This window comes from Sus scrofa, chromosome 5 (assembly GCF_054392235.1).
Source record: "Sus scrofa isolate SSC_HxYL_T2T_F1_AM1 chromosome 5, Sscrofa_HxYL_maternal_Yorkshire_Landrace_v2.0, whole genome shotgun sequence".
NCBI classification, from domain to species: Eukaryota; Metazoa; Chordata; class Mammalia; order Artiodactyla; family Suidae; genus Sus; species Sus scrofa.
The window spans coordinates 45,853,316-45,874,613 of NC_139387.1; positions in this window are offsets into that span (position 1 = coordinate 45,853,316).

The following is a 21,298-nucleotide window of genomic DNA, read 5'->3' on the forward strand; positions in this document are numbered from 1 at the left end:
CTCGGACACGGGCCCGTGTCACCCGGAGCTGGTCGTCACCGCGGGCATTCGGGCAAGGCCCGAGTCTTCCGGGACGCCTGTTCGACACCGCGGGCCCTGCGACCAGGGCCCAAGTCGCCCGGGGCAGCTGATCCATGCAGCGGGACATCTGGCACGGGCCCGAGGCGCCTGGGACAGCTGGTCGACCATGGGACCTGGGACCCGAACCGAGTCGCGCGGGAGAGTTTGTGGACACCGCGGGCCCTCGAGCACCGGCCCGAGTCGCCCAATACAGGTGGTCGAACCCGCGGGCCCTAGGACCTGGGCCCGAGTCCCCAGGGACCGCTGGTCGACCCCGGGGTCCATCAGACTCACGTGTGAGTCCCCTGGCACAGCTGTTCGACACCCAGGCCCTCAGGCACGGTCTCGAGTCGCCCGGGACAGCTGGTCAACACCGAGGGATTTCGGACACGGGCCCCAGGCGCCAGGGACTGCTGGTTGACCCCGCGGGCCATCAGAACAGGGCCTGAGTCGCGCGGGCCTGCTGGTGGACCGCGCGGGCCTTTGGACCAGGGGCAAAATCGCCCGGGACATATGGTCGACCCCACGGGCCGTCGGACTCGAGTGCGATCTCCGGGGACACCTGGTCGAACCCACGTGCCCTCGGACACAGGCCCGAGTGCCTGGGACAGCTGGTCGACCACGCGGGCCTTCAGACTCGGGCCCGAGTCCACCTGGACAGCTGGTCGAACCGGCGGGCCCTCGGACGCGGGCCCGAGTCCCCCGGGACAGCCTGTCGACACCGCATGCCCGTGGACCCGGGCCCGAGTCCCCCGGGACAGGTGGGCGACCCTGTGGGACCTCAGACCCGGGCCCCAGTTCCCTGGGAAAGCTGGTTGATACCGCGAACATTCAGACCCAGGCCCGAGTCACCCGGGACATTTGGTCGAAACCGTGGGCCCTCGGAATCAGGCCGGAGTCACCCGGGACAGCCGGTCGACCCCGCAGGTCCTCGGGCACGGGCCCGAGGCGCCAGGGAGGCCTGGTCGACACCGCAGTGCCTCCGACCAGGGCCCGAGTTGCCCGGGACTGCTGGTCGACCCCGCATGCACTCGGTCCCAAGCGCGAGTCACCAGGGACAGCTGGTTGACCCCGCGGGCCTTCAGACACGGGCCCGAGTTGCCCGGGACGCCTGTTTGACACCATGCTCCCTCCCACCAGGCCCCAGTCGCCCAGGACAGCTGGTCGACCCCACGTAACCTAGGACGCAAGCGCGAGTGGTCCGGGACATCTGGTTGACACCGCAGGGCCTTGGGCCTGGGCCCGAGTCGCCCGGGACCCCTGGTCGACCCTGCAGGCCCTCGCACCCGGGCCCGAGTTGCCAAAACATCGGGGCGACCTCGTGGAACCTCGGACACGAGCGCGAGTCACCCAGGACTGCTGGTCCACCCTGCGGGCACTCGGACCAAAGCACGAATCACAGGGAAAACTGGTCGACCCCGTGGGCCTTCAGGAACGGGCCCGAGCCTCCGGGACAGCCTTTCGAGCCCGCAGGCCCTCGGAGCCGAACCCAAGTCAGCCAGGACAGCTGGTCGACCCCGCGGGCCTTAGGACCGAAGCGCCAGTCCCCCGGGACATCTGGTCGACACCGCGAGGCCTCGGGAATGGGCCCGAGTCGCCCAGGACAGCTGTTCGACCCCGTGGGCTCTCGGACATTGGCCCTAGTCGCCCGGGACGCCTGTTCGACACCCCGCTCCGTCCGACCAGGGCCCAAGTCCCCCGGGACAGCTGGTCGACCCTGGAGGATATCAGACACAGGCCCGAGTCGACCGGGAGATTTGGACGACACCGCGGGCCCTCGGGACCAGCCCGAGTCGCCCGGGAAAGGTTGTGGAACCCGCGGGCCCTCGGACATGGGCCCGACGTCCCCGGGACAGCTGGTCGACCCAACGGGACATCGGGCACGGGCCCGAGTCGCCCGGTACAGATGGTCGACCGCAGGACCTCGGACACGGGCCCAAGTCACGCGGGTCTGCTGGTCGATCCCGTGGGCCCTCGGTCCCGGGCCCGAATGGCCAAAGACATCGGGTCGACCTCACGGGCCCTCGGACACAAGCGCGTGTTGCCCGGGACTGCTGGTCAACCCCGCGGGAACACGGACCCCAGCGTGAGTGGCCAGGGATAGCTGGTCGAACACGCGGGCCTTCAGACACGGGTCCGAGTCGCCCGGGGCAACTGGTGGATGCGGCTGGTCTTCGGGCCTGGGTAGAGTTCCCCGGGACAGCTGGTCGACACCACGGGATCCTGGACCCGGGCCTGAGTCCCCCTGGACAACTGGTCGACCCCGCGTGACATCTGGCACATGCCCAAGTCACCCGGGAAAGCAGGTAGGCTGCGGGACCTCGGACCCGAACTTGAGTCGCCTGGGAGAGGTGGTCCATACCACGGTCCCTCGGGCACAGGCCGGAGACGCCCGGGAAAGTCGGGCGACCCCAAGGGCCTTTGGACACAGGGCCAAAGTCGCCCGGGTCAGCTGGTCGACCCCGCGGTCCGTCGGTCCAAAGCGCGAGTGTCCCAGGAGAGCTGTGTGACACCGTGGGCCCTCGGAGCCAGGCCGGAGTCGCCTGGGACGTCTGGTTGACCCCGCGGGGCATCGGGCATGTGCTCGACTCGCCCTGGAGATCTGGTCGACCCCGCAGGCCCTCGGACTCGAGTGCGAGTCGCCCGGGACCCCTGGTGGACCCTGCGGGCCCTCGGACCCGGGCCCGAGGGCCTGGAACATCTGGTCGACACCGTGGGCCCTCGGACACGGGCCCGAGTCACGCGGGATAGCTGATCAATAATGCCGGGCCTCGGAACCGGGCCCGAGGTGCCCGAGACAGCTGGTCGACACCCCGGGCCCTGGGGCACGTGCCCGAGTCGCCCCGGAGAGCTGGTCGACCCCGCGGGCCATCGGACCCGAGCGCGATTTGCCCGGAAGAGCTTGTCGAACACATGGGCCCTCGGACCCAGGCCCGAGTGACCCGGGATGGCTGGGCAACACCGCGGTCCCTCCGACCTGAACCCGAATCGCCCGGGACACCTGGTTGACCCGGTGGGACATCGGGCCCGGGCCCAAGACACCCGGGACAGCAGGTCGACCGCGGGCCCTTGGACCCAAACTCGAGTCGCTTGGGAGAGTGGGTCGACACTGCGGGCCATCGGACCCGAGCGCGATTTGCCCGGAAGAGCTTGTCGAACACATGGGCCCTCGGACCCAGGCCCGAGTGACCCGGGATGGCTGGACAACACCGCGGTCCCTCCGACCTGAACCCGAATCGCCCGGGACACCTGGTTGACCCGGTGGGACATCGGGCCCAGGCCCAAGACACCCGGGACAGCAGGTCGACCGCGGGCCCTTGGACCCAAACTCGAGTCGCTTGGGAGAGTGGGTCGACACTGCGGGCACTCGGGCATTGGCCGAATGGGCACGGGAAAGCTGGCAGACCCCGCAGGACCCCGGCCACGGGCCCGAGTCGCCAAAGACATCAGGTCGACCTCGCGGGCAGTCGGACACGAGCGCGAGGACGCCGGGAATGCTGGTCAACCCCGTGGGCAGTCCCACCGAAGCATGTGTCGCCAGGGTCATCTGGTCGAACCCGTGGGCCCTCGGACACGGGCCCGTGTCACCCGGAGCTGGTCGTCACCGCGGGCATTCGGGCAAGGCCCGAGTCTTCCGGGACGCCTGTTCGACACCGCGGGCCCTGCGACCAGGGCCCAAGTCGCCCGGGGCAGCTGATCCATGCAGCGGGACATCTGGCACGGGCCCGAGGCGCCTGGGACAGCTGGTCGACCATGGGACCTGGGACCTGAACCGAGTCGCGCGGGAGAGTTTGTGGACACCGCGGGCCCTCGAGCACCGGCCCGAGTCGCCCAATACAGGTGGTCGAACCCGCGGGCCCTAGGACCTGGGCCCGAGTCCCCAGGGACCGCTGGTCGACCCCGGGGTCCATCAGACTCACGTGTGAGTCCCCTGGCACAGCTGTTCGACACCCAGGCCCTCAGGCACGGTCTCGAGTCGCCCGGGACAGCTGGTCAACACCGAGGGATTTCGGACACGGGCCCCAGGCGCCAGGGACTGCTGGTTGACCCCGCGGGCCATCAGAACAGGGCCTGAGTCGCGCGGGCCTGCTGGTGGACCGCGCGGGCCTTTGGACCAGGGGCAAAATCGCCCGGGACATATGGTCGACCCCACGGGCCGTCGGACTCGAGTGCGATCTCCGGGGACACCTGGTCGAACCCACGTGCCCTCGGACACAGGCCCGAGTGCCTGGGACAGCTGGTCGACCACGCGGGCCTTCAGACTCGGGCCCGAGTCCACCTGGACAGCTGGTCGAACCGGCGGGCCCTCGGACGCGGGCCCGAGTCCCCCGGGACAGCCTGTCGACACCGCATGCCCGTGGACCCGGGCCCGAGTCCCCCGGGACAGGTGGGCGACCCTGTGGGACCTCAGACCCGGGCCCCAGTTCCCTGGGAAAGCTGGTTGATACCGCGAGCATTCAGACCCAGGCCCGAGTCACCCGGGACATTTGGTCGAAACCGTGGGCCCTCGGAATCAGGCCGGAGTCACCCGGGACAGCCGGTCGACCCCGCAGGTCCTCGGGCACGGGCCCGAGGCGCCAGGGAGGCCTGGTCGACACCGCAGTGCCTCCGACCAGGGCCCGAGTTGCCCGGGACTGCTGGTCGACCCCGCATGCACTCGGTCCCAAGCGCGAGTCACCAGGGACAGCTGGTTGACCCCGCGGGCCTTCAGACACGGGCCCGAGTTGCCCGGGACGCCTGTTTGACACCATGCTCCCTCCCACCAGGCCCCAGTCGCCCAGGACAGCTGGTCGACCCCACGTAACCTAGGACGCAAGCGCGAGTGGTCCGGGACATCTGGTTGACACCGCAGGGCCTTGGGCCTGGGCCCGAGTCGCCCGGGACCCCTGGTCGACCCTGCAGGCCCTCGCACCCGGGCCCGAGTTGCCAAAACATCGGGGCGACCTCGTGGAACCTCGGACACGAGCGCGAGTCACCCAGGACTGCTGGTCCACCCTGCGGGCACTCGGACCAAAGCACGAATCACAGGGAAAACTGGTCGACCCCGTGGGCCTTCAGGAACGGGCCCGAGCCTCCGGGACAGCCTTTCGAGCCCGCAGGCCCTCGGAGCCGAACCCAAGTCAGCCAGGACAGCTGGTCGACCCCGCGGGCCTTAGGACCGAAGCGCCAGTCCCCCGGGACATCTGGTCGACACCGCGAGGCCTCGGGAATGGGCCCGAGTCGCCCAGGACAGCTGTTCGACCCCGTGGGCTCTCGGACATTGGCCCTAGTCGCCCGGGACGCCTGTTCGACACCCCGCTCCGTCCGACCAGGGCCCAAGTCCCCCGGGACAGCTGGTCGACCCTGGAGGATATCAGACACAGGCCCGAGTCGACCGGGAGATTTGGACGACACCGCGGGCCCTCGGGACCAGCCCGAGTCGCCCGGGAAAGGTTGTGGAACCCGCGGGCCCTCGGACATGGGCCCGACGTCCCCGGGACAGCTGGTCGACCCAACGGGACATCGGGCACGGGCCCGAGTCGCCCGGTACAGATGGTCGACCGCAGGACCTCGGACACGGGCCCAAGTCACGCGGGTCTGCTGGTCGATCCCGTGGGCCCTCGGTCCCGGGCCCGAATGGCCAAAGACATCGGGTCGACCTCACGGGCCCTCGGACACAAGCGCGTGTTGCCCGGGACTGCTGGTCAACCCCGCGGGAACACGGACCCCAGCGTGAGTGGCCAGGGATAGCTGGTCGAACACGCGGGCCTTCAGACACGGGTCCGAGTCGCCCGGGGCAACTGGTGGATGCGGCTGGTCTTCGGGCCTGGGTAGAGTTCCCCGGGACAGCTGGTCGACACCACGGGATCCTGGACCCGGGCCTGAGTCCCCCTGGACAACTGGTCGACCCCGCGTGACATCTGGCACATGCCCAAGTCACCCGGGAAAGCAGGTAGGCTGCGGGACCTCGGACCCGAACTTGAGTCGCCTGGGAGAGGTGGTCCATACCACGGTCCCTCGGGCACAGGCCGGAGACGCCCGGGAAAGTCGGGCGACCCCAAGGGCCTTTGGACACAGGGCCAAAGTCGCCCGGGTCAGCTGGTCGACCCCGCGGTCCGTCGGTCCAAAGCGCGAGTGTCCCAGGAGAGCTGTGTGACACCGTGGGCCCTCGGAGCCAGGCCGGAGTCGCCTGGGACGTCTGGTTGACCCCGCGGGGCATCGGGCATGTGCTCGACTCGCCCTGGAGATCTGGTCGACCCCGCAGGCCCTCGGACTCGAGTGCGAGTCGCCCGGGACCCCTGGTGGACCCTGCGGGCCCTCGGACCCGGGCCCGAGGGCCTGGAACATCTGGTCGACACCGTGGGCCCTCGGACACGGGCCCGAGTCACGCGGGATAGCTGATCAATAATGCCGGGCCTCGGAACCGGGCCCGAGGTGCCCGAGACAGCTGGTCGACACCCCGGGCCCTGGGGCACGTGCCCGAGTCGCCCCGGAGAGCTGGTCGACCCCGCGGGCCATCGGACCCGAGCGCGATTTGCCCGGAAGAGCTTGTCGAACACATGGGCCCTCGGACCCAGGCCCGAGTGACCCGGGATGGCTGGGCAACACCGCGGTCCCTCCGACCTGAACCCGAATCGCCCGGGACACCTGGTAGACCCGGTGGGACATCGGGCCCGGGCCCAAGACACCCGGGACAGCAGGTCGACCGCGGGCCCTTGGACCCAAACTCGAGTCGCTTGGGAGAGTGGGTCGACACTGCGGGCACTCGGGCATTGGCCGAATGGGCACGGGAAAGCTGGCAGACCCCGCAGGACCCCGGCCACGGGCCCGAGTCGCCAAAGACATCAGGTCGACCTCGCGGGCAGTCGGACACGAGCGCGAGGATGCCGGGAATGCTGGTCAACCCCGTGGGCAGTCCCACCGAAGCATGTGTCGCCAGGGTCATCTGGTCGAACCCGTGGGCCCTCGGACACGGGCCCGTGTCACCCGGAGCTGGTCGTCACCGCGGGCATTCGGGCAAGGCCCGAGTCTTCCGGGACGCCTGTTCGACACCGCGGGCCCTGCGACCAGGGCCCAAGTCGCCCGGGGCAGCTGATCCATGCAGCGGGACATCTGGCACGGGCCCGAGGCGCCTGGGACAGCTGGTCGACCATGGGACCTGGGACCCGAACCGAGTCGCGCGGGAGAGTTTGTGGACACCGCGGGCCCTCGAGCACCGGCCCGAGTCGCCCAATACAGGTGGTCGAACCCGCGGGCCCTAGGACCTGGGCCCGAGTCCCCAGGGACCGCTGGTCGACCCCGGGGTCCATCAGACTCACGTGTGAGTCCCCTGGCACAGCTGTTCGACACCCAGGCCCTCAGGCACGGTCTCGAGTCGCCCGGGACAGCTGGTCAACACCGAGGGATTTCGGACACGGGGCCCAGGCGCCAGGGACTGCTGGTTGACCCCGCGGGCCATCAGAACAGGGCCTGAGTCGCGCGGGCCTGCTGGTGGACCACGCGGGCCTTTGGACCCGGGCCAAAATCGCCCGGGACATATGGTCGACCCCACGGGCCGTCGGACTCGAGTGCGATCTCCGGGGACACCTGGTCGAACCCACGTGCCCTCGGACACAGGCCCGAGTGCCTGGGACAGCTGGTCGACCACGCGGGCCTTCAGACTCGGGCCCGAGTCCACCTGGACAGCTGGTCGACCCGGCGGGCCCTCGGACGCAGGCCCGAGTCCCCCGGGACAGCCTGTCGACACCGCATGCCCGTGGACCCGGGCCCGAGTCCCCCGGGACAGGTGGGCGACCCTGTGGGACCTCAGACCCGGGCCCCAGTTCCCTGGGAAAGCTGGTTGATACCGCGAACATTCAGACCCAGGCCCGAGTCACCCGGGACATTTGGTCGAACCCGTGGGCCCTCGGAATCAGGCCGGAGTCGCCCGGGACAGCCGGTCGACCCCGCAGGTCCTCGGGCACGGGCCCGAGGCGCCAGGGAGGCCTGGTCGACACCGCAGTGCCTCCGACCAGGGCCCGAGTTGCCCGGGACTGCTGGTCGACCCCGCATGCACTCGGTCCCAAGCGCGAGTCACCAGGGACAGCTGGTTGACCCCGCGGGCCTTCAGACACGGGCCCGAGTTGCCCGGGACGCCTGTTTGACACCATGCTCCCTCCGACCAGGCCACAGTCGCCCAGGACAGCTGGTCGACCCCACGTAACCTAGGACGCAAGCGCGAGTGGTCCGGGACATCTGGTTGACACCGCAGGGCCTTGGGCCTGGGCCCGAGTCGCCCGGGACCCCTGGTCGACCCTGCAGGCCCTCGCACCCGGGCCCGAGTTGCCAAAACATCGGGGCGACCTCGTGGAACCTCGGACACGAGCGCGAGTCACCCAGGACTGCTGGTCCACCCTGCGGGCACTCGGACCAAAGCACGAATCACAGGGAAAACTGGTCGACCCCGTGGGCCTTCAGGAACGGGCCCGAGCCTCCGGGACAGCCTTTCGAGCCCGCAGGCCCTCGGAACCGAACCCAAGTCAGCCAGGACAGCTGGTCGACCCCGCGGGCCTTAGGACCGAAGCGCGAGTCCCCCGGGACATCTGGTCGACACCGCGAGGCCTCGGGAACGGGCCCGAGTCGCCCAGGACAGCTGTTCGACCCCGTGGGCTCTCGGACATTGGCCCTAGTCGCCCGGGACGCCTGTTCGACACCCCGCTCCGTCCGACCAGGGCCCAAGTCCCCCGGGACAGCTGGTCGACCCTGGAGGATATCAGACACAGGCCCGAGTCGACCGGGAGATTTGGACGACACCGCGGGCCCTCGGGACCAGCCCGAGTCGCCCGGGAAAGGTTGTGGAACCCGCGGGCCCTCGGACATGGGCCCGACGTCCCCGGGACAGCTGGTCGACCCAGGGGGACATCGGGCACGGGCCCGAGTCGCCCGGTACAGATGGTCGACCGCAGGACCTCGGACACGGGCCCAAGTCACGCGGGTCTGCTGGTCGATCCCGCGGGCCCTCGGTCCCGGGCCCGAATCGCCAAAGACATCGGGTCGACCTCACGGGCCCTCGGACACAAGCGCGTGTTGCCCGGGACTGCTGGTCAACCCCGCGGGAACACGGACCCCAGCGTGAGTGGCCAGGGATAGCTGGTCGAACACGTGGGCCTTCAGACACGGGTCCGAGTCGCCCGGGGCAACTGGTGGATGCGGCTGGTCTTCGGGCCTGGGTAGAGTTCCCCGGGACAGCTGGTCGAAACCACGGGATCCTGGACCCGGGCCTGAGTCCCCCTGGACAACTGGTCGACCCCGCGTGATATCTGGCACATGCCCAAGTCACCCGGGAAAGCAGGTAGGCTGCGGGACCTCGGACCTGAACTTGAGTCGCCTGGGAGAGGTGGTCCATACCACGGTCCCTCGGGCACAGGCCGGAGACGCCCGGGAAAGTCGGGCGACCCCAAGGGCCTTTGGACACAGGGCCAAAGTCGCCCGGGTCAGCTGGTCGACCCCGCGGTCCGTCGGTCCAAAGCGCGAGTGTCCCAGGAGAGCTGTGTGACACCGTGGGCCCTCGGAGCCAGGCCGGAGTCGCCTGGGACGTCTGGTTGACCCCGCGGGGCATCGGGCACGTGCCCGAGTCGCCCCGGAGAGCTGGTCGACCCCGCGGGCCATCGGACCCGAGCGCGATTTGCCCGGAAGAGCTTGTCGAACACATGGGCCCTCGGACCCAGGCCCGAGTGACCCGGGATGGCTGGGCAACACCGCGGTCCCTCCGACCTGAACCCGAATCGCCCGGGACACCTGGTTGACCCGGTGGGACATCGGGCCCGGGCCCAAGACACCCGGGACAGCAGGTCGACCGCGGGCCCTTGGACCCAAACTCGAGTCGCTTGGGAGAGTGGGTCGACACTGCGGGCCATCGGACCCGAGCGCGATTTGCCCGGAAGAGCTTGTCGAACACATGGGCCCTCGGACCCAGGCCCGAGTGACCCGGGATGGCTGGGCAACACCGCGGTCCCTCCGACCTGAACCCGAATCGCCCGGGACACCTGGTTGACCCGGTGGGACATCGGGCCCGGGCCCAAGACACCCGGGACAGCAGGTCGACCGCGGGCCCTTGGACCCAAACTCGAGTCGCTTGGGAGAGTGGGTCGACACTGCGGGCACTCGGGCATTGGCCGAATGGGCACGGGAAAGCTGGCAGACCTCGCAGGACCCCGGCCATGGGCCCGAGTCGCCAAAGACATCAGGTCGACCTCGCGGGCAGTCGGACACGAGCGCGAGGACGCCGGGAATGCTGGTCAACCCCGTGGGCAGTCCCACCGAAGCATGTGTCGCCAGGGTCATCTGGTCGAACCCGTGGGCCCTCGGACACGGGCCCGTGTCACCCGGAGCTGGTCGTCACCGCGGGCATTCGGGCAAGGCCCGAGTCTTCCGGGACGCCTGTTCGACACCGCGGGCCCTGCGACCAGGGCCCAAGTCGCCCGGGGCAGCTGATCCATGCAGCGGGACATCTGGCACGGGCCCGAGGCGCCTGGGACAGCTGGTCGACCATGGGACCTGGGACCCGAACCGAGTCGCGCGGGAGAGTTTGTGGACACCGCGGGCCCTCGAGCACCGGCCCGAGTCGCCCAATACAGGTGGTCGAACCCGCGGGCCCTAGGACCTGGGCCCGAGTCCCCAGGGACCGCTGGTCGACCCCGGGGTCCATCAGACTCACGTGTGAGTCCCCTGGCACAGCTGTTCGACACCCAGGCCCTCAGGCACGGTCTCGAGTCGCCCGGGACAGCTGGTCAACACCGAGGGATTTCGGACACGGGCCCCAGGCGCCAGGGACTGCTGGTTGACCCCGCGGGCCATCAGAACAGGGCCTGAGTCGCGCGGGCCTGCTGGTGGACCGCGCGGGCCTTTGGACCCGGGCCAATATCGCCCGGGACATATGGTCGACCCCACGGGCCGTCGGACTCGAGTGCGATCTCCGGGGACACCTGGTCGAACCCACGTGCCCTCGGACACAGGCCCGAGTGCCTGGGACAGCTGGTCGACCACGCGGGCCTTCAGACTCGGGCCCGAGTCCACCTGGACAGCTGGTCGAACCGGCGGGCCCTCGGACGCGGGCCCGAGTCCCCCGGGACAGCCTGTCGACACCGCATGCCCGTGGACCCGGGCCCGAGTCCCCCGGGACAGGTGGGCGACCCTGTGGGACCTCAGACCCGGGCCCCAGTTCCCTGGGAAAGCTGGTTGATACCGCGAACATTCAGACCCAGGCCCGAGTCACCCGGGACATTTGGTCGAAACCGTGGGCCCTCGGAATCAGGCCGGAGTCGCCCGGGACAGCCGGTCGACCCCGCAGGTCCTCGGGCACGGGCCCGAGGCGCCAGGGAGGCCTGGTCGACACCGCAGTGCCTCCGACCAGGGCCCGAGTTGCCCGGGACTGCTGGTCGACCCCGCATGCACTCGGTCCCAAGCGCGAGTCACCAGGGACAGCTGGTTGACCCCGCGGGCCTTCAGACACGGGCCCGAGTTGCCCGGGACGCCTGTTTGACACCATGCTCCCTCCCACCAGGCCCCAGTCGCCCAGGACAGCTGGTCGACCCCACGTAACCTAGGACGCAAGCGCGAGTGGTCCGGGACATCTGGTTGACACCGCAGGGCCTTGGGCCTGGGCCCGAGTCGCCCGGGACCCCTGGTCGACCCTGCAGGCCCTCGCACCCGGGCCCGAGTTGCCAAAACATCGGGGCGACCTCGTGGAACCTCGGACACGAGCGCGAGTCACCCAGGACTGCTGGTCCACCCTGCGGGCACTCGGACCAAAGCACGAATCACAGGGAAAACTGGTCGACCCCGTGGGCCTTCAGGAACGGGCCCGAGCCTCCGGGACAGCCTTTCGAGCCCGCAGGCCCTCGGAGCCGAACCCAAGTCAGCCAGGACAGCTGGTCGACCCCGCGGGCCTTAGGACCGAAGCGCCAGTCCCCCGGGACATCTGGTCGACACCGCGAGGCCTCGGGAATGGGCCCGAGTCGCCCAGGACAGCTGTTCGACCCCGTGGGCTCTCGGAAATTGGCCCTAGTCGCCCGGGACGCCTGTTCAACACCCCGCTCCGTCCGACCAGGGCCCAAGTCCCCCGGGACAGCTGGTCGACCCTGGAGGATATCAGACACAGGCCCGAGTCGACCGGGAGATTTGGACGACACCGCGGGCCCTCAGGACCAGCCCGAGTCGCCCGGGAAAGGTTGTGGAACCCGCGGGCCCTCGGACATGGGCCCGACGTCCCCGGGACAGCTGGTCGACCCAACGGGACATCGGGCACGGGCCCGAGTCGCCCGGTACAGATGGTCGACCGCAGGACCTCGGACACGGGCCCAAGTCACGCGGGTCTGCTGGTCGATCCCGTGGGCCCTCGGTCCCGGGCCCGAATGGCCAAAGACATCGGGTCGACCTCACGGGCCCTCGGACACAAGCGCGTGTTGCCCGGGACTGCTGGTCAACCCCGCGGGAACACGGACCCCAGCGTGAGTGGCCAGGGATAGCTGGTCGAACACGCGGGCCTTCAGACACGGGTCCGAGTCGCCCGGGGCAACTGGTGGATGCGGCTGGTCTTCGGGCCTGGGTAGAGTTCCCCGGGACAGCTGGTCGACACCACGGGATCCTGGACCCGGGCCTGAGTCCCCCTGGACAACTGGTCGACCCCGCGTGACATCTGGCACATGCCCAAGTCACCCGGGAAAGCAGGTAGGCTGCGGGACCTCGGACCCGAACTTGAGTCGCCTGGGAGAGGTGGTCCATACCACGGTCCCTCGGGCACAGGCCGGAGACGCCCGGGAAAGTCGGGCGACCCCAAGGGCCTTTGGACACAGGGCCAAAGTCGCCCGGGTCAGCTGGTCGACCCCGCGGTCCGTCGGTCCAAAGCGCGAGTGTCCCAGGAGAGCTGTGTGACACCGTGGGCCCTCGGAGCCAGGCCGGAGTCGCCTGGGACGTCTGGTTGACCCCGCGGGGCATCGGGCATGTGCTCGACTCGCCCTGGAGATCTGGTCGACCCCGCAGGCCCTCGGACTCGAGTGCGAGTCGCCCGGGACCCCTGGTGGACCCTGCGGGCCCTCGGACCCGGGCCCGAGGGCCTGGAACATCTGGTCGACACCGTGGGCCCTCGGACACGGGCCCGAGTCACGCGGGATAGCTGATCAATAATGCCGGGCCTCGGAACCGGGCCCGAGGTGCCCGAGACAGCTGGTCGACACCCCGGGCCCTGGGGCACGTGCCCGAGTCGCCCCGGAGAGCTGGTCGACCCCGCGGGCCATCGGACCCGAGCGCGATTTGCCCGGAAGAGCTTGTCGAACACATGGGCCCTCGGACCCAGGCCCGAGTGACCCGGGATGGCTGGGCAACACCGCGGTCCCTCCGACCTGAACCCGAATCGCCCGGGACACCTGGTAGACCCGGTGGGACATCGGGCCCGGGCCCAAGACACCCGGGACAGCAGGTCGACCGCGGGCCCTTGGACCCAAACTCGAGTCGCTTGGGAGAGTGGGTCGACACTGCGGGCACTCGGGCATTGGCCGAATGGGCACGGGAAAGCTGGCAGACCCCGCAGGACCCCGGCCACGGGCCCGAGTCGCCAAAGACATCAGGTCGACCTCGCGGGCAGTCGGACACGAGCGCGAGGATGCCGGGAATGCTGGTCAACCCCGTGGGCAGTCCCACCGAAGCATGTGTCGCCAGGGTCATCTGGTCGAACCCGTGGGCCCTCGGACACGGGCCCGTGTCACCCGGAGCTGGTCGTCACCGCGGGCATTCGGGCAAGGCCCGAGTCTTCCGGGACGCCTGTTCGACACCGCGGGCCCTGCGACCAGGGCCCAAGTCGCCCGGGGCAGCTGATCCATGCAGCGGGACATCTGGCACGGGCCCGAGGCGCCTGGGACAGCTGGTCGACCATGGGACCTGGGACCCGAACCGAGTCGCGCGGGAGAGTTTGTGGACACCGCGGGCCCTCGAGCACCGGCCCGAGTCGCCCAATACAGGTGGTCGAACCCGCGGGCCCTAGGACCTGGGCCCGAGTCCCCAGGGACCGCTGGTCGACCCCGGGGTCCATCAGACTCACGTGTGAGTCCCCTGGCACAGCTGTTCGACACCCAGGCCCTCAGGCACGGTCTCGAGACGCCCGGGACAGCTGGTCAACACCGAGGGATTTCGGACACGGGCCCCAGGCGCCAGGGACTGCTGGTTGACCCCGCGGGCCATCAGAACAGGGCCTGAGTCGCGCGGGCCTGCTGGTGGACCGCGCGGGCCTTTGGACCCGGGCCAATATCGCCCGGGACATATGGTCGACCCCACGGGCCGTCGGACTCGAGTGCGATCTCCGGGGACACCTGGTCGAACCCACGTGCCCTCGGACACAGGCCCGAGTGCCTGGGACAGCTGGTCGACCACGCGGGCATTCAGACTCGGGCCCGAGTCCACCTGGACAGCTGGTCGACCCGGCGGGCCCTCGGACGCGGGCCCGAGTCCCCCGGGACAGCCTGTCGACACCGCAGTGCCTCCGACCAGGGCCCGAGTTGCCCGGGACTGCTGGTCGACCCCGCATGCACTCGGTCCCAAGCGCGAGTCACCAGGGACAGCTGGTTGACCCCGCGGGCCTTCAGACACGGGCCCGAGTTGCCCGGGACGCCTGTTTGACACCATGCTCCCTCCGACCAGGCCACAGTCGCCCAGGACAGCTGGTCGACCCCACGTAACCTAGGACGCAAGCGCGAGTGGTCCGGGACATCTGGTTGACACCGCAGGGCCTTGGGCCTGGGCCCGAGTCGCCCGGGACCCCTGGTCGACCCTGCAGGCCCTCGCACCCGGGCCCGAGTTGCCAAAACATCGGGGCGACCTCGTGGAACCTCGGACACGAGCGCGAGTCACCCAGGACTGCTGGTCCACCCTGCGGGCACTCGGACCAAAGCACGAATCACAGGGAAAACTGGTCGACCCCGTGGGCCTTCAGGAACGGGCCCGAGCCTCCGGGACAGCCTTTCGAGCCCGCAGGCCCTCGGAGCCGAACCCAAGTCAGCCAGGACAGCTGGTCGACCCCGCGGGCCTTAGGACCGAAGCGCCAGTCCCCCGGGACATCTGGTCGACACCGCGAGGCCTCGGGAATGGGCCCGAGTCGCCCAGGACAGCTGTTCGACCCCGTGGGCTCTCGGACATTGGCCCTAGTCGCCCGGGACGCCTGTTCGACACCCCGCTCCGTCCGACCAGGGCCCAAGTCCCCCGGGACAGCTGGTCGACCCTGGAGGATATCAGACACAGGCCCGAGTCGACCGGGAGATTTGGACGACACCGCGGGCCCTCGGGACCAGCCCGAGTCGCCCGGGAAAGGTTGTGGAACCCGCGGGCCCTCGGACATGGGCCCGACGTCCCCGGGACAGCTGGTCGACCCAGGGGGACATCGGGCACGGGCCCGAGTCGCCCGGTACAGATGGTCGACCGCAGGACCTCGGACACGGGCCCAAGTCACGCGGGTCTGCTGGTCGATCCCGCGGGCCCTCGGTCCCGGGCCCGAATCGCCAAAGACATCGGGTCGACCTCACGGGCCCTCGGACACAAGCGCGTGTTGCCCGGGACTGCTGGTCAACCCCGCGGGAACACGGACCCCAGCGTGAGTGGCCAGGGATAGCTGGTCGAACACGCGGGCCTTCAGACACGGGTCCGAGTCGCCCGGGGCAACTGGTGGATGCGGCTGGTCTTCGGGCCTGGGTAGAGTTCCCCGGGACAGCTGGTCGACACCACGGGATCCTGGACCCGGGCCTGAGTCCCCCTGGACAACTGGTCGACCCCGCGTGACATCTGGCACATGCCCAAGTCACCCGGGAAAGCAGGTAGGCTGCGGGACCTCGGACCTGAACTTGAGTCGCCTGGGAGAGGTGGTCCATACCACGGTCCCTCGGGCACAGGCCGGAGACGCCCGGGAAAGTCGGGCGACCCCAAGGGCCTTTGGACACAGGGCCAAAGTCGCCCGGGTCAGCTGGTCGACCCCGCGGTCCGTCGGTCCAAAGCGCGAGTGTCCCAGGAGAGCTGTGTGACACCGTGGGCCCTCGGAGCCAGGCCGGAGTCGCCTGGGACGTCTGGTTGACCCCGCGGGGCATCGGGCATGTGCTCGACTCGCCCTGGAGATCTGGTCGACCCCGCAGGCCCTCGGACTCGAGTGCGAGTCGCCCGGGACCCCTGGTGGACCCTGCGGGCCCTCGGACCCGGGCCCGAGGGCCTGGAACATCTGGTCGACACCGTGGGCCCTCGGACACGGGCCCGAGTCACGCGGGATAGCTGATCAATAATGCCGGGCCTCGGAACCGGGCCCGAGGTGCCCGAGACAGCTGGTCGACACCCCGGGCCCTGGGGCACGTGCCCGAGTCGCCCCGGAGAGCTGGTCGACCCCGCGGGCCATCGGACCCGAGCGCGATTTGCCCGGAAGAGCTTGTCGAACACATGGGCCCTCGGACCCAGGCCCGAGTGACCCGGGATGGCTGGGCAACACCGCGGTCCCTCCGACCTGAACCCGAATCGCCCGGGACACCTGGTTGACCCGGTGGGACATCGGGCCCGGGCCCAAGACACCCGGGACAGCAGGTCGACCGCGGGCCCTTGGACCCAAACTCGAGTCGCTTGGGAGAGTGGGTCGACACTGCGGGCACTCGGGCATTGGCCGAATGGGCACGGGAAAGCTGGCAGACCTCGCAGGACCCCGGCCATGGGCCCGAGTCGCCAAAGACATCAGGTCGACCTCGCGGGCAGTCGGACACGAGCGCGAGGACGCCGGGAATGCTGGTCAACCCCGTGGGCAGTCCCACCGAAGCATGTGTTGCCAGGGTCATCTGGTTGAACCCGTGGGCCCTCGGACACGGGCCCGTGTCACCCGGAGCTGGTCGTCACCGCGGGCATTCGGGCAAGGCCCGAGTCTTCCGGGACGCCTGTTCGACACCGCGGGCCCTGCGACCAGGGCCCAAGTCGCCCGGGGCAGCTGATCCATGCAGCGGGACATCTGGCACGGGCCCGAGGCGCCTGGGACAGCTGGTCGACCATGGGACCTGGGACCCGAACCGAGTCGCGCGGGAGAGTTTGTGGACACCGCGGGCCCTCGAGCACCGGCCCGAGTCGCCCAATACAGGTGGTCGAACCCGCGGGCCCTAGGACCTGGGCCCGAGTCCCCAGGGACCGCTGGTCGACCCCGGGGTCCATCAGACTCACGTGTGAGTCCCCTGGCACAGCTGTTCGACACCCAGGCCCTCAGGCACGGTCTCGAGTCGCCCGGGACAGCTGGTCAACACCGAGGGATTTCGGACACGGGCCCCAGGCGCCAGGGACTGCTGGTTGACCCCGCGGGCCATCAGAACAGGGCCTGAGTCGCGCGGGCCTGCTGGTGGACCGCGCGGGCCTTTGGACCAGGGGCAAAATCGCCCGGGACATATGGTCGACCCCACGGGCCGTCGGACTCGAGTGCGATCTCCGGGGACACCTGGTCGAACCCACGTGCCCTCGGACACAGGCCCGAGTGCCTGGGACAGCTGGTCAACCACGCGGGCCTTCAGACTCGGGCCCGAGTCCACCTGGACAGCTGGTCGAACCGGCGGGCCCTCGGACGCGGGCCCGAGTCCCCCGGGACAGCCTGTCGACACCGCATGCCCGTGGACCCGGGCCCGAGTCCCCCGGGACAGGTGGGCGACCCTGTGGGACCTCAGACCCGGGCCCCAGTTCCCTGGGAAAGCTGGTTGATACCGCGAACATTCAGACCCAGGCCCGAGTCACCCGGGACATTTGGTCGAAACCGTGGGCCCTCGGAATCAGGCCGGAGTCGCCCGGGACAGCCGGTCGACCCCGCAGGTCCTCGGGCACGGGCCCGAGGCGCCAGGGAGGCCTGGTCGACACCGCAGTGCCTCCGACCAGGGCACGAGTTGCCCGGGACTGCTGGTCGACCCCGCATGCACTCGGTCCCAAGCGCGAGTCACCAGGGACAGCTGGTTGACCCCGCGGGCCTTCAGACACGGGCCCGAGTTGCCCGGGACGCCTGTTTGACACCATGCTCCCTCCGACCAGGCCCCAGTCGCCCAGGACAGCTGGTCGACCCCACGTAACCTAGGACGCAAGCGCGAGTGGTCCGGGACATCTGGTTGACACCGCAGGGCCTTGGGCCTGGGCCCGAGTCGCCCGGGACACCTGGTCGACCCTGCAGGCCCTCGCACCCGGGCCCGAGTTGCCAAAACATCGGGGCGACCTCGTGGAACCTCGGACACGAGCGCGAGTCACCCAGGACTGCTGGTCCACCCTGCGGGCACTCGGACCAAAGCACGAATCACAGGGAAAACTGGTCGACCCCGTGGGCCTTCAGGAACGGGCCCGAGCCTCCGGGACAGCCTTTCGAGCCCGCAGGCCCTCGGAGCCGAACCCAAGTCAGCCAGGACAGCTGGTCGACCCCGCGGGCCTTAGGACCGAAGCGCCAGTCCCCCGGGACATCTGGTCGACACCGCGAGGCCTCGGGAATGGGCCCGAGTCGCCCAGGACAGCTGTTCGACCCCGTGGGCTCTCGGACATTGGCCCTAGTCGCCCGGGACGCCTGTTCGACACCCCGCTCCGTCCGACCAGGGCCCAAGTCCCCCGGGACAGCTGGTCGACCCTGGAGGATATCAGACACAGGCCCGAGTCGACCGGGAGATTTGGACGACACCGCGGGCCCTCGGGACCAGCCCGAGTCGCCCGGGAAAGGTTGTGGAACCCGCGGGCCCTCGGACATGGGCCCGACGTCCCCGTGACAGCTGTTGGACCCAGGGGGACATCGGGCACGGGCCCGAGTCGCCCGGTACAGATGGTCGACCGCAGGACCTCGGACACGGGCCCAAGTCACGCGGGTCTGCTGGTCGATCCCGCGGGCCCTCGGTCCCAGGCCCGAATGGCCAAAGACATCGGGTCGACCTCACGGGCCCTCGGACACAAGCGCGTGTTGCCCGGGACTGCTGGTCAACCCCGCGGGAACACGGACCCCAGCGTGAGTGGCCAGGGATAGCTGGTCGAACACGCGGGCCTTCAGACACGGGTCCGAGTCGCCCGGGGCAACTGGTGGATGCGGCTGGTCTTCGGGCCTGGGTAGAGTTCCCCGGGACAGCTGGTCGACACCACGGGATCCTGGACCCGGGCCTGAGTCCCCCTGGACAACTGGTCGACCCCGCGTGACATCTGGCACATGCCCAAGTCACCCGGGAAAGCAGGTAGGCTGCGGGACCTCGGACCCGAACTTGAGTCGCCTGGGAGAGGTGGTCCATACCACGGTCCCTCGGGCACAGGCCGGAGACGCCCGGGAAAGTCGGGCGACCCCAAGGGCCTTTGGACACAGGGCCAAAGTCGCCCGGGTCAGCTGGTCGACCCCGCGGTCCGTCGGTCCAAAGCGCGAGTGTCCCAGGAGAGCTGTGTGACACCGTGGGCCCTCGGAGCCAGGCCGGAGTCGCCTGGGACGTCTGGTTGACCCCACGGGGCATCGGGCATGTGCTCGACTCGCCCTGGAGATCTGGTCGACCCCGCAGGCCCTCGGACTCGAGGGCGAGTCGCCCGGGACCCCTGGTGGACCCTGCGGGCCCTCGGACCCGGGCCCGAGGGCCTGGAACATCTGGTCGACACCGTGGGCCCTCGGACACGGGCCCGAGTCACGCGGGATAGCTGATCAATAATGCCGGGCCTCGGAACCGGGCCCGAGGTGCCCGAGACAGCTGGTCGACACCCCGGGCCCTGGGGCACGTGCCCGAGTCGCCCCGGAGAGCTGGTCGACCCCGCGGGCCATCGGACCCGAGCGCGATTTGCCCGGAAGAGCTTGTCGAACACATGGGCCCTCGGACCCAGGCCCGAGTGACCCGGGATGGCTGGGCAACACCGCGGTCCCTCCGACCTGAACCCGAATCGCCCGGGACACCTGGTAGACCCGGTGGGACATCGGGCCCGGGCCCAAGACACCCGGGACAGCAGGTCGACCGCGGGCCCTTGGACCCAAACTCGAGTCGCTTGGGAGAGTGGGTCGACAGTGCGGGCACTCGGGCATTGGCCGAATGGGCACGGGAAAGCTGGCAGACCCCGCAGGACCCCGGCCACGGGCCCGAGTCGCCAAAGACATCAGGTCGACCTCGCGGGCAGTCGGACACGAGCGCGAGGACGCCGGGAATGCTGGTCAACCCCGTGGGCAGTCCCACCGAAGCATGTGTCGCCAGGGTCATCTGGTCGAACCCGTGGGCCCTCGGACACGGGCCCGTGTCACCCGGAGCTGGTCGTCACCGCGGGCATTCGGGCAAGGCCCGAGTCTTCCGGGACGCCTGTTCGACACCGCGGGCCCTGCGACCAGGGCCCAAGTCGCCCGGGGCAGCTGATCCATGCAGCGGGACATCTGGCACGGGCCCGAGGCGCCTGGGACAGCTGGTCGACCATGGGACCTGGGACCCGAACCGAGTCGCGCGGGAGAGTTTGTGGACACCGCGGGCCCTCGAGCACCGGCCCGAGTCGCCCAATACAGGTGGTCGAACCCGCGGGCCCTAGGACCTGGGCCCGAGTCCCCAGGGACCGCTGGTCGACCCCGGGGTCCATCAGACTCACGTGTGAGTCCCCTGGCACAGCTGTTCGACACCCAGGCCCTCAGGCACGGTCTCGAGTCGCCCGGGACAGCTGGTCAACACCGAGGGATTTCGGACACGGGGCCCAGGCGCCAGGGACTGCTGGTTGACCCCGCGGGCCATCAGAACAGGGCCTGAGTCGCGCGGGCCTGCTGGTGGACCACGCGGGCCTTTGGACCCGGGCCAATATCGCCCGGGACATATGGTCGACCCCACGGGCCGTCGGACTCGAGTGCGATCTCTGGGGACACCTGGTCGAACCCACGTGCCCTCGGACACAGGCCCGAGTGCCTGGGACAGCTGGTCGACCACGCGGGCCTTCAGACTCGGGCCCGAGTCCACCTGGACAGCTGGTCGACCCGGCGGGCCCTCGGACGCGGGCCCGAGTCCCCCGGGACAGCCTGTCGACACCGCATGCCCGTGGACCCGGGCCCGAGTCCCCCGGGACAGGTGGGCGACCCTGTGGGACCTCAGACCCGGGCCCCAGTTCCCTGGGAAAGCTGGTTGATACCGCGAACATTCAGACCCAGGCCCGAGTCACCCGGGACATTTGGTCGAACCCGTGGGCCCTCGGAATCAGGCCGGAGTCGCCCGGGACAGCCGGTCGACCCCGCAGGTCCTCGGGCACGGGCCCGAGGCGCCAGGGAGGCCTGGTCGACACC